We start from the raw sequence: 14,377 nt of genomic DNA, 5'->3' as shown, positions 1-14,377 counted from the left end.
CCAAAGCACTTACACTGTCCAGTACATCATTAATATTAGGAGCGTTCCTTATCTCCCAGAAATAGTCAGAAAAAGTCCGAAGTAGTCAGATTTAGTCCAAAAAGCGTTCCTTAACTCGGAAATGACAGCAAAAATGAGAGAGCAACAGTCAGTGAGAGTGACTCTCATGCTTTGTTTTGTTTTGTTGTCAAATTTCTGAGAAATGTGAATTCACCACGATGCGATACAGAAAGAACAAGGACCAGGGATGTAATTTTAAGTAAATCTATTATTCAGTGGCAAGGCGCAGAGCGTTCGGGGCAGCAATATTAATTTGTATCAAATATAACATTAAACGGTGGTTCTAATACATTTTTTGATATTATTAACCAGAGTACATACATTATATGGTATTTCTTTCAAAATTAATGTACTATATGAACTTTTTTTTCAAATATTTCTTAAGTTTCTTTCATGAGTGCTGAAAAGCAACCATGCGTGTAAGAAATTGTGTGCTACCTAAAATTTCACCTCTGGAAACTTTATCCCCATAAAGGACTTCACCACAGTTTTTTTACTGGATATACTGAGGCCGTACTGCGATGAACATGATGTCGGTGGGATATAAATAATTTTTTCGCAACTTTTCATACCCTTCCTCCCGTAAACTGTTTTTCCCTTTCTCCAGCCCGCGCTCGCACTTTCGCTACTGCGCGGGCAAAAACGTGCCCATGTCTGCGCTATACGATCCAAAAGACGAGACAGAACTTCATTGCGATGCAAGTTCAATAGGATTCGGCTCAATATTACTGCAAAAGAAAAGTGGCGGGAAATTGCACCCTATATTCTATTTCTCAAAAAGAACTACATACGTAGAATCAAAAATCATAGCTTCGAGCTTGAAACGTTGGCTATAACCTACTCTCTAAAACGTTTTCGAGAATACCTACAAGGTAAACATTTTAAAATAGTAACCGACTGTAACTCTCTTACTTTAACGTTGAATAAAAAGAACATAAACCCAAGGATTGCTAGATTGGACCTTGAACTTGAGAATTTCGATTACACACTAGAGCATAGAGCCGGAAATAGAATTCAGCATGTAGATGCACTAAGTAGGAGCACGAATATTATGGTAACTGAAACAAATTCCTTTGAGGAAAACCTCATATGTCAAGCAAAAGACGACAACATTGTTTCAATTAAGTCAAGGCTAGAAAACTCAGAAGATAGTTTATACGAAATGCGTAATGGAATTATCTATAGGAAGAAGCAAAGTGGCTCACTTTTATTTTACGTCCAAAAAGAAATGTCGGCCGCTGTGGTGTAGTGGTAAGCAGTGCGCGCTTCCACTCCACAGCATCTGGGTTCAAGCCCTGGTCAAAGCAACATCGCAAAAAAAATATAGAAAAACAGTTTTTTTTTTTTTTAACAGCGGTCGTCCCTCGGCAGGCAATGGCAAACATCCGAGTGTATTTCTGCCATGAAAAACAGCTTCTCATAAGAATACAATCGCCGTTCGGAGTCGGCCACAAATCGGAGGAGAAGCTCGGCCAAACACTAACATATGTGTAAGCGCCAATCTATTATTATTATATTAAAAGATATGGAAACGCATGTTCTATTCAAATACCGTGATGAGCTGGCACATGTTGGTACAGACAAAGTTGTAGAAGTAATTTCTAAATCCTATTGGTTCCCCAACTTGAGGAAAAAAGTATATCAACACGTAAAGAACTGTGATGAACACTGAAGATGGCACAACGCCGAAACCGGTTTGTCTCCAAACCAAATTTGACAAGGGATGACGGAAAATCGTTCCACAATACATCATACTCCTACCCTGTCGGAAACACAAACAACCAAAAAGAACATAAAGAACTGTTTAAAATGTATCGCGTTCTCGTCGAAAAATGGAAAGCAAGAGGGATTTCTACATTGCATCCCAAAAAGTAATACTCCTTTTGACCTCATACATATTGATCATTTCGGTCCAGTCGAAATCAAGGGTAGTATAAAGAAACACATTTTAGTAATTGTTGACTCGTGTACTAAATTTATAAGATTATATTTGTCGAAAACAACAAAATAAAGTGAGGAAATTTCTGCATTAAAAGATTATTTTAAATCGTTTAGTCGACCAAAACAAATTGTTTCGGACCGTGGCAGTTGTTTTACATCTAACGAGTTTTTAGAATTTTTAGGGCCGGTTGTTCAATGTCTGATTAGCACTTATCGGAGGTAGAAGCTCCGGTTAAATACAACGACTGCTTTATCGATCACATGGTATATTCATGATGTCGAAAACGTCTATAACGATGTTTAACCGGCTGGTAGTGATAACCAGACATTGAACTACCGGCCCTTAGAGTCTCAGAATATTCAACACATAAAGATTACCACAGGGTCACCCCAAGCGAATGGGCAAGTTGAAAGAATTAACCGGAACTTAGGCCCCATGTTAGGAAAATTAGTCGACTCAGAAAAAAACTTATGTTTTGAGAAAATGTTAGAGACCATGGAATTTACCCTAAACAATACTGTACATAGATCAATATACGAGCACCAAGTATTATGTTGTTTGGAGTGGGACAAAAAGGCAAAATAATAGATATACTTAGCATTTTCCCTATGGTCTCTAACATTTTCTCAAAACATAAGTTAGAAAATAACAAGAAGGAAGAAAGAAATATCTAACTAATTCGGACCCGAGCTAAGACCAAAGAAAAACAATTGCAGGAATATAATAAGAATATTACAAATAGTAGACGACGAAACCCCATTGAATATAAACCGGGTGATTATATCACAGCAAAAAATTTCGATTCAAACTCAGGCACCTCAAAAAAGCTAATTCCTCGATTCAAGGGACCTTACAAGGTCTCAAAGAAATTGCACAATGACAGATATTTAGTGGAAGATGTAGATGGATACCAGCAGTCTAGGATACCGTACAAAGGTATTTGGGCTGCAGCTAACATTAAACCCTGGTTCGGTTGGTCTAAAACGTCAGAAAAAGACAAAGAAAATACGAATCAACGTTATTCAAATGCAACGGGAAATAAAAATAATAGTGTAAAAGAAAACGAAAAAGTTACCATAAAATCTTGTACAGACAAAATATACTATAACACTAGACGTAAGACAAGGAAAAATAGCAAAACTTGAAATACAATTTTTATAATTGAATGTATCGTTATAAGGATCAGGTGATCCTCTAAATCAGGATGGCCGAGTTATAGCAGTGTCATAGGTAAGTCCATAGTTAAGTCTTATTATAATATGTATTTATCCATACGCATAAATGCACCTCTGCATGCTTTTTGTAAATATCCCTTGTAAAAGTAACGAGTGTGATTGTATTACTTACTCTCGAAAAGCAACAAGCAAAGTTAGAAAGGGAAAAACCAAATAAAACGAGGGCAGTCGTTATTAAGCCAGTAGAACGAGCGTACGTGTTTCAACTGCTATATAATCTTATATATAATCTTATTTTTAACCGAGTTCAAAAATCAATTCGTCGGAATATTATTATTTTTTATCTATGTTACCGCATAACTTTGGACCACGTCAGCCGATTTCGATAATTATTTTTCTGTCGGAAAGGTAGTGTCTCCCAAGTGGTCCCATACTAATTTAGTTTAGAACCGATCATTGGATCATGAAAAAATTAACGGCACTCCTAAGTTTTTATATGAGAATTGAAGTCGGTTGTGTGGCGCAAACATAACAGGTTAAAGATAAAAAAGTTAGTTCGAAATATAACAAGTAAGAAAGTCTAAGTTCGGGCTGAGCCGAACATTAAATACCCCGCGCAAGTATTAAATATATGTTTTCCTCCTTTCCGAAAGCTACCGCTACATGGTAAACCGGGGTGTATCCATTTTGAGTAAATTAGCGTCCTTAAATTTCGAAATATTGAAGTTTCAAGCATTTCTGAAATTCACTGTTATATGAAAAGCGGTCGTAATTTTAGTTCGATTTCAATAATTTTCAACGTTTTGCTTCTATGTGGCAAGCACAATAACCACACCGAGTTTGGTACAAATTGGTAGAACGGTTACCGAGATACATATATGTGATCATAAGTGGGCGGTGCCACGCCCATTTTCCAAAATTTTACCATAAACGTATTTCTTGGTAAAGAATTGTTGCAAGCATCAATTTTGAATAAATTAGCTTCAATAATTACTGATTTATCGAAGATTTCGTATTTCTCTAAATTACCGTTATATGGGATTATTGTCCTATTTTAAACATTTTCGGCCATTTCGTATGTTATAGCAAGGTTAACAACTGTGCCAAGTTTGGAAGAAATTGGTGCAGCGGTTGCCAAGATATACACATGTAACCATAAGTGGGCGTGGCTACGCCCATTTTCCAAAAATTTAAAATATTCTTTTTTTTCGTCTAAAACTTATTGTAAATATCAATTTTGAGTGAATAATCTTCAGTAGTTACTAAAATATCGCAGTTTTCGTATTTCTGAAAATTACCGTTAGGCGTGGTATTTTCCGATTTTTCCCATTTTCAATACCATCCGTCCTCCGCCCGAAAGAAGTGCACATACCAAGTTTCGTTAAGATATCTCAATTTTTACTCGAGTTATCGTGTGCACAGACGGACGGACAGACAGTCACCGCTTAATCTGTCTATTTCTATCTCGATTCGTTTTGCCTGTTACAAACAACCGTTATGTGAACAAAGTTATAATACCCTTGTGCCCAAGTGCGCTCGGGTATAAAAAGTTATTTAAAGCATTTTTTAGCTCGCTTACATGATTTTTAACACCAACGTAGTAGTGTTGAGACTCGGCAAATTCATCCACCATTCGTAAACATCTCCGGCAAGTTTTTCTACTTCTACGGGAATTTTTTCTTTCATGATTGGAAAAGTACCAAAATTTAAAAAGAAGTATCCCTCCAAAATTCGTCGAAAAATGTATCACTTTTGATCCACTTGGAGCAAAACGGTCACACTGGTTATGTATACATATACATACGTGCAACATTCTTATGTTAAAAACCAAATATGTACAGTTCATGGCGCAACAATGTAGGCAATTATGTATGTAGACTCTACCATCTTACAGCCAGTTTCACCAAACTATTTAAGTGGAAATTAACTTTAATTAAATTTTTATTTAAATCTTATTTTAATTATTTTCAGTTTCAATAAACTATTTATTTAAGTGAGTAAAAAGTGGTTGTAAAACAGACTAGGACTAGCTTTCGCTTTCATTTGTACTGAGAGCTTTTGAAAGCTTTGGCACGCTGTGTTGTAAAAGCAGGGCTGGTATACAAGTAAGCAGCAGATGCACAATGATCAGGTGATTAAACGTGTAACACCTCTGAGTGTGGTTATTCTGATTTAACTTTTATTTCAGTGCAGAGCATAGGTCACTTAAATCAAAATTAAAATTGATTGGTGAAACCGAAATTAAAGTAATTTTCACTTAAATAATTTGGTGAAACTCGCTGTAAATCTCTCATCATCATTGTAGTGTCGTTTATGTTGCCACAAAGGGCAACTAACATTAGCACCCTGTTGCTATGTTTTTCTTTGTACGTAAGTGAGCGCAATATTAAAAGCAGCAACTTTTGTTCATCTATATTAATCTCAAAGCCCGATTTTAATGAAACTTTGGTTCGATTCATATGTCATATGTACAGCGTAGGTGCAGCGTTGCAATTACCGCTGGCTATTTGAAGGTTATTTTTAAAAGTTGGCAATGCGATTTGATCAGCTGTTACGGAAATAGAAGTGAATTTTGTTTTGATTGAAAATTTACATATACTTATTTGTGAATTAAAGTTATAAACGGTGTATTGTTTGCAAATATTAATTTATTTTAAAAATGCCGTAAGCGGCGTAAGTCTTTATGATCAGCTGTTTAGGCTAAGCCCAACACGTTGAGTTCGGGTAGTGTAAAAATTTTCTGCTTGAAAAAATGGCGGAAAATTGCCAACTGAAGAGCTGAGCGGAACTACTCAACTAAGCGTTTCTAAGAGAAACATTCAACAGTTTAACAACTGCTCCGTCTTAGAAACGCGCCCATTGTTTGCAAAAACATGATACATGGGCCATGTGGGCAACATAACATTTTCTCTCCATGGATGGGGGAAGGCAAATGTTCGAAGAAGTTTCCTCGCAATTACACATCGGAGACTTAGTCTGGCGAAGATTGCTATCCAACATAACGTAGACGGTCCTCTGAGAATGGAGGTAACACAGCTTCCCTTAATGTACGAGGAGTAATGACCTCGATAGACAACAGATGGGTTTTTCCATATTGCCCTTTGCTTTTGCGATGTTTTTCAGCAAATATAAATGTGGAGTACTGCCATTCCGTTCAAGCTATTAAATATATTTCCAAATATATTAATAAGGTCACGGATCACGCCACATTTTCTTTCCCAAACAATTCTGATAAAATTGAAAAGTATCTCAACGGGCTTTACATTAGCACTTCGGAGTCGTTCTGGCGCTTTTTTGATTTTCCAATTCATGAGCGATATCCGACTGTTGTTCATCTAGCAGTACATTTAGAGAACGGACAACGAGTTTACTTTTCGGAGGATAATGTACAACAAATCCTGGAAAATCCTCGAAAAACTACATTAATGGCATTCTTTGAATTATGCGCCGCCGATCCTTTTGCGAAAACGATCCTTTATCATGAAGTTCCTTCTTATTACACGTGGAGCAATTATAAATTTTCTAGAAGTAAGCGCGGAATACCTACTGAGGGTAATCCCGATATTAAAAAAGACTACGCCCTTGGGAGAGTTTACAACGTACACCCCAATCAAACGGAATGTTTTTATTTGCGCTTATTGCTGCACAATATCCGGGGCCCAACTCCTTTTGAAAGCTTGAGGACTGTAGATGGTGTAGTTTATCAAACTTTCAAAGCTGCCTGCCAAGAACTCAGACTTTTGGAAAATGAAGATCATTGGAAAAATGCATTAGTTGAAGCAGCCCTTTTGCATTCGCCATCAAAGCTGAGAGAACTGTTTTCCATTATATTAGTTTTTTGCTAGCCATCAAACGCCGGATTATTATGGAACATATTTAAGAATGACTTCTGTGAAGACTTTACTTTCAATGAACGCCGTAGAAGTAACGATCCTAATTTACGCTTTTCTGAAAACTTGATAAACCAAGGTTCGATAACAATTAAAGGTTCCTGAATAATGATTGAATATTTGCAATTTTTTTCATTTTTTAGGTCTGATTCAAATCGAGGACACAGTTATAGGTCTTAGCGAAAAATATTTAACCAGTTTTGGCTTACCTTCACCAGATCGTAACCTTCAAAAAACTGAATGCCCATTTGAGACAATTTTGAGGCCTCCATGTGAGATAAGCTCTTTGCAGGACTACCTGGAAATTAATATACCGAAAATGGTTTTGGATCAGCAGCAAACGTATTATAAAGTTGTTGGCAGCATCGAAAACAAAAAAGGCCAAATAATTTTCCTGGACGCTGTAGGTGGTTGTGGAAAGACTTTTTTAATAAATCTTCTTCTAGCTTATGCGAGATCAAAAGGGCAAGTGGCGCTGGCTGTGGCTTCGTCCGGGATTGCAGCAACCCTACTTTCCGGTGGTCGAACAGCTCACTCGACTTTTAAATTGCCTTTAAGCATTTCCCTACAAGAACAAAAGACTTGCTCCATTCGAAAAAACGGGTCACTGGCAAAAATTTTGCAAGAAGCAATTCTGATAGTGTGGGATGAATGCAGTATGACCCATCGAGCACATATTGAGGCAGTAGATCGCACCCTAAAAGACTTAAGATCTAACGACAAACCCAACACCACCTTTTTGCGGGGGATTTTCGACAAACTTTGCCAGTAGTGACAAAAGGAACTCGCGCTGATATTGTTAAAGCCTGCTCCAAGGCATCTTTATTATGGAATTGCGTTGAAAAACTGTGCTTGCGAACAAACATGCGAGCGTATCTTAACGGTACTGTCAGTACATTTCCCCGAGATTTACTAAATATTCTTCTTCTTTTTTGGCGCTGTAACCGCCTAAGCGATTTTGGCCGAGTTCAGCAAAGCACGCCAATTCCTTCTCCACCTGATCTTTCCATCGCAGTGGGGGCCTCCCTCTTTCTCTGCTACCACCAGCGGATTCCGGGTTGAATACTTTCAGANATACTACTACTAAATATTGGAGGTGGTAAAATTTCAACTGAAACGGCTACGTTATAATTGATTCAAGACTTGCTAATGTGGTGTACAACTTAAACGATTTAATATCGAAATTTTACCCGAATATCGAACAGTTGCCCAGCCAAGGAACAAGACGGTCGACGAAATTAATGATGTTATTCTGGATAGAATAACCGGTAAAACTAGAGAGTATCTATCAAATTACACTGTCCTTAATAGTGAAGATGCCGTACACTATCCAACTGAATTTTTAAATTTCCTTAATCCCTCTGGTTTACCACCTCACAAATTGAAGTTGAAAAATGATATTCCAATTATTTTATTGCGCTTCCTCAAACCACCCTCTCTTTGCGACGGGACGAGATTACAAATAAAACAAATGCATAACAGTATCCTAGAGGCTACAATCCTTACAGGCCCAGCAGCCGGAGAGGTATCCTTCATACCTCGCGTACCTATGATTCCGACGGACATGCCTTTCCAGTATAAACGTTTGCAATTTCCTGTAAAGGTTTCTTTAGCGATAACAATCAATAAATCACAAGGACAAACTTTCCGCCATGTTGGTATTGACTTGCGCGCAGAATGTTTTACACATGGCCAGTTGTATGTTGCTATCTCCAGAACTGGAAACCCTCAGAATCAAAGTATACTGCTTCCGTCACATAATAAAACTAAAAATGTAGTCTATTCCGAAGTACTTTAAGAAACGGTTGTAAATAGTTATTATATGAACATATGTTATTTACTTTAAAAATCATATTCCTACATTGTTTCTACTTTGTACAATAATAAACATCCTATTAGTCTAAGATCCTAGGACAAAAAACATGCCATGTAATTCTGTGATTACTTTAACAATAACTTTTGATTATGCGAGCTTTAAAGCGTCTTGCGGAAGTTACCGTCAACGGGAAGTGTCTGGCAATATTGAATATTGACTTTTAACAATATTATGTAAAACATATTTAAAAGCCAGCGCTTTGACTTTAACAAAAGTAACTAACGTTTTTACGTTCCTTTCCTACCCGCTACCTGTAAAAGCGCCAACACAAGCTAGCAGATTCGCATACCTTAATACGTATTCGAATTCATGTTCGAATTTTTGTCCGTTCTCTGTGCTTACGCTCGTACTTGTCCCATAAAAACATGTGTATACAACTCAGCTGTCAAACGCACGCTATGCTTATGGAGTTTCAGCTTAATCCCATGTTTATATGCCCCACTCTTAACACGATTCAACACCTCTTATCTCGCATTCAAAATGTGATTTATGGTGGCATGGGTAAAAGTTTCAATTCGGTTTAAGAATGTGTTTACATGTGTTTGTTCAAATAACATAGTTTGACTTATACTATGTTCACGTTGAAATATTAACTCGAGTTTATGGGCCATTTTGGAGTTAAACGTTAAACACTACTCATACCATCCAAATAATTTTCATTAAACTCTCCTTAAACACCACATTTATTTAGAGTTTAAGCGAATGCAACGCTTTTTTTGACCGAATTTGGTTTGTCTTTTGGATAATCCAAACCTGCAACTAACTTGCCGACAGGTGTTCCCGTACAGCAGGATGTAATCAGAAATAGTCCGAGGTCGTTCTGTGCACATAAGTCCAGAATATCAACAATCTAGCTATGCAGAAACTAAAAATGTGGTTCGATAGAACTTTTTGTGCTCATTTCAACCCAACCAAATTGTCTGGCGGAGGTAAAAAAAAAGAAGATATCAATGGTTAAAGTAAAATGTTTGATTTTTTTAAATATTAATATCTTCTGAACAACACAACTTATTAAAAAACTAATGACTTCAAAATAATGGTAATTAGGGGGTATTTCACTTGGTGTACATAATTTTCTCCTTTTTATGTTACGTTATATGGCCCAAAACGCGGACTGTTGCTTTACATTTTGGTTCACACTGATTTTTAAATACCGCGGAAACTCGCGAGAATACAATTTTCAAATAATTTTTCTTCTTGCATCTGAAAGCATAAGTATGCTGCATTATTTAATGTATATAAAATATATTGTAACGCCTGTGGTTTAGGGATTATGAATGTTTCAACAGCGGAATGTTGCATTACAATTTTTGGAAGTACTTTTTAAAGTTGCTTTATATTATTGAAAAAGTCTGCTCTCCTAATATAATGTAAATTTCATATTTTCTTTAGTTGAGAACTATAGCTATTTGACCCATATTCGCTTTTTGATTTCTGGAAATATATTTAAAATGCTTTCGAGGTAACTTACGGCAATTTGATTATTTTCTCTTGACTTGCTGCACCTATTAAATGGATTCGGATAAATTAGCAGATTAGGAAATATATATAAAATGCTTTCGAGGTAACTTACGGCAATTTAATTATTTTCTCTAGACTTGCTGCACCTATTAAAAGGAATCGGAAAAATTAGCAGACTTCCGCTTGGTATATAAAAAGCTGGATAAAGAAGTATACATCGCAAAGTGTGTTTTTTGTCTTTTTCGCCAATATTTTTCAGTAGTCAAAATTAGACGAAAACAACGATTCTTCGATTCCCATTAGAGTAGATATAGTCTATAGATATAGGCTCAGTTAAAAAAAAAAACCTAATCATGTTAAAAGTACATCTATCTTTTGTATTAATGTTTTAAGTAAAATTTATAGAAAGAAACTACAAATGAATGCTGAAACTTTTTTAGGTACAATCTGTCTCATTTAGGTGCATTTATTTTATGATATTAGGTACAATTTGAAATTTCCATTTTTCATCCCTGGTACACAGCTTCCTAGCTTCAGGATTCAAGAACTACGTATTAATTGAACTGATAAAATTAATTTTGAGGTCAATATTTGTAAAAAAAATAGTCGGACTGGTACGTTACAGAAAAAGACAGTTACGTTACCTGTGCGATATACGTGTAGCGATAAGATTATAATTAGGTATTTAAATCGTTTTTAGTGTGTTTTATGCAACAGTAGCATGACTTCCGTAGTCTTGCGATGTGACAAGTAATTCAAAGAAATTAAGAACATGATAATTATGAATACAGATTTCAAAGTTTCCGATGCTGTGCAGCTGTAGGTCATATCCGAAGTAATTTTCTGCTTAGAACTCGAACTCGATCTTAGAACTGCGCCAAAATGTTGAGTTTTTCGCGAATTTCACGAAAAACGGCTTTAATGGCTTATTTTGTTTGCTCTATTCCATTTAGTGCTATTCTTACCCTTCAAATGTTAGATTCGAGGACTCAGCATTTTGTAGAATAATGGCTTCTTCGGACTATTTCTGTCTAAACCCTGGAGTACCGGAACAGGCTAAATGTGAAGAAGAGAAAGTAAACAAACAAATGTCAAATTAAACTCTGAGATTATTAAACACACCCCAATGAAAACACTTGACAGTTGTTCATAAACTCAAAACTTTGAACTCGAGTTAATATCTCAAGGTAAACTTGGTAATAGCCACGTGGTCAACTCCTAATCATTTGCTAGGTCGAGAGCATGATTCAATAATACAAGGTTGGATAAATGTTGACATTTGTGTCAATCAACTGCCTTGTAAAATTGCATTTGAGAAGGAAAGAGAAGCGGGTAACAATTTTATCCCCTTTAGTAAAGAGGTAGTAGACAAGTAGTCCGTACTGAAATGCGTTTTTATATACAAATTGAATTAAATATATAAAGAAGAATCCACTGATCTATACAATAGACACTGAATTAACTTTCTATGGCCATATAGATATTAAAAATTAAATAAATGAATATTCACATAAAATTCTCACCAAAGAAAAATCTTATCGACAAATATTCCCAAATATTCAAAATAAACAATGGCTTCATTGAGATTCTAGTACTTATATATTAAAAAAAAATTAATGGAATTGAAACAAATCCTTTATACAAACGGTAAAGAAGCAATATCTTAAATTTAATTACATTTGGTTTTTTTTTTTTTTTAAATTTTTTAGTAGTGTTTTCTACAATTTTCCCCAATCAGTCTTGCTAATCATTATATTGGTTACATTCAAAAGTTAGATCTTCAATATCGTAATTTAATTACATTTGGTTTTTTTTTTTTTTTAAATTTTTTAGTAGTGTTTTCTACAATTTTCCCCAATCAGTCTTGCTAATCATTATATTGGTTACATTCAAAAGTTAGATCTTCAATATCGTAATTTAATTACATTTGGTTTTTTTTTTTTTTTAAATTTTTTAGTAGTGTTTTCTACAATTTTCCCCAATCAGTCTTGCTAATCATTATATTGGTTACATTCAAAAGTTAGATCTTCAATATCGTAATTTAATTACATTTGGTTATTTAAAAATCTAATTTTTTTAATGTTTTTTTTTACTTTTTTCTCCAATCAGGCTTGTTAATCATTATATTTGTTACATTTAAAAATTATATCATTAACAGCTAAACTTAGGGTTGCCAGATTTTTTATGCGCGAAATCGGTACGTTAGACTTTTTCATGCTAAATAAATCAATCAGTACTTTTCAGTACATTTTTATTCAAAGCAAAATTATGAATGTAAGTAACATATAATCAGGGTTTGAAAAACTGTCAGCACAGCAGCAACAGCACTATTATTTTTTCTTTCGCTTCGCTTTGAAATTTTTGATTTTCATTCGAACGGCTTCGCTTTTGCTGTGATTTTGCAAATTGTATTCTTTTTATCGGCAGTTTATTGAAAATATGTATTGCTTTACTGTGATCGTGCTTTTGCTGTGCTGTGATCTGCTTGACTGTGCTGTGCACTTGAAGTTTTGCAGCATGGTGTATATCTACATATATACATACATAACATGTGTATGATTTAGCTGACTCGCCAGGAGTGAGTACTGGCCACAAAATTTGCGATACCATTTCCTTTGCTTAAGGAATTTAACATGGCGATGTCATTGGAACCTTCCGAGCGCTCCGCGTGGCATGACCTTTCGCTAGCGAGTTGCCGTATAATCAGTAATGTATGGAATCTTTAGCTTATGGTCGTCTCTTGTCACCAGTAGAACTACAGGGTAGTGTATTTGTGCATGCATACATATAACATCTTCTAAGTTATAGTCAAATTTCTATTACTTCCCTGCAAAAAATGGGACTAATCCGGGATGACTCCGGGAGCAATCGCAAAGGAGCATGCGACTAATAACACTTTTGATCTCTTTATATGGAATGAACTGATCACTTTTGTTCGAGCATGTCCTATGAAGAGACTAATTGTTCACCTTTATACCCGAACGGGTATAAAAAGCGTCTAGTCACTTTTAAAAAATAAAAATAAAAATTTAGCGCGAGGTGAGATTCGAACCGGGGTGCTCAGTTTTGTTAGGCGAATACTCTCTCTGTGTGCCAACGCCGCACATGAAATTTCATTGACTAAGTGCGTACATATCATCAAATCGTTAATAGTACCCGTTAGAGATGAGTTGGGGACTAATTGGTCTCCAATTATACCCATAAGTGATGAGTCGAGACTAATTGACCTCCATTAGTACCCGTACGAGACTAGTTGGGACTAATTAATGCCCAATCGTACCCGATTGAGAGTAATCTCGGAATACTCTCTTTAGAGATTAGTCGCACAATTTTTTGCAGGGTTGGTGTTGCTTCCCTGTCGTTGTGCTTCCACAAATTACTTTTGAACTGTCTGATTGCTTTCGAAATTTCACCGCAAAATGGCAGCCAAGCATTTGTTTTTTTTCTGAATTGCTTTTGCTTTGCTTTCGATATCATAAATCCCGAACTCACAGCAAAAGCACATTAAATTAAAAAATGACATCATTTTCAAACCATGCATATAATACTTTAAAACACCAGAGAACTTGTTTTTAACAATATGATGGTATATAAATAAAATATAGTTCATAAAAAATAAGTGTTATTCATTTTAGCATGAGTGTACACATTATTGTACTCAGGGGCCAATAAATTATTTTATATTTATGACATTTTTGAATAGCAAAAATGAGATCATTTCCATTTTCAGTGTCAAAGAATTCTATACAGATGAAGATGAAGATGAGATGAAATGAAGATGAAGATGAAGATGAAGATGAAGATGAAGATGGAAGATGAAGATGAAGATGAAGATGAAGATGAAGATGAAGATGAAGATGAAGATGAAGATGGAGATGAAGATGAAGATGAAGATGAAGATGAAGATGAAGATGAAGATGATGATGAAGATGAAAATCAAGATGAAGATGAAGATGAAGATAAAGATAAAGAT

The sequence above is a fragment of the Rhagoletis zephyria genome, unplaced genomic scaffold, assembly GCF_001687245.7.
Source record: "Rhagoletis zephyria isolate East Lansing unplaced genomic scaffold, Rhagoletis_zephyria_1.1 Rzeph_scaffold_00129, whole genome shotgun sequence".
NCBI lineage: Eukaryota > Metazoa > Arthropoda > Insecta > Diptera > Tephritidae > Rhagoletis > Rhagoletis zephyria.
This window is presented reverse-complemented; position numbering follows the sequence as displayed.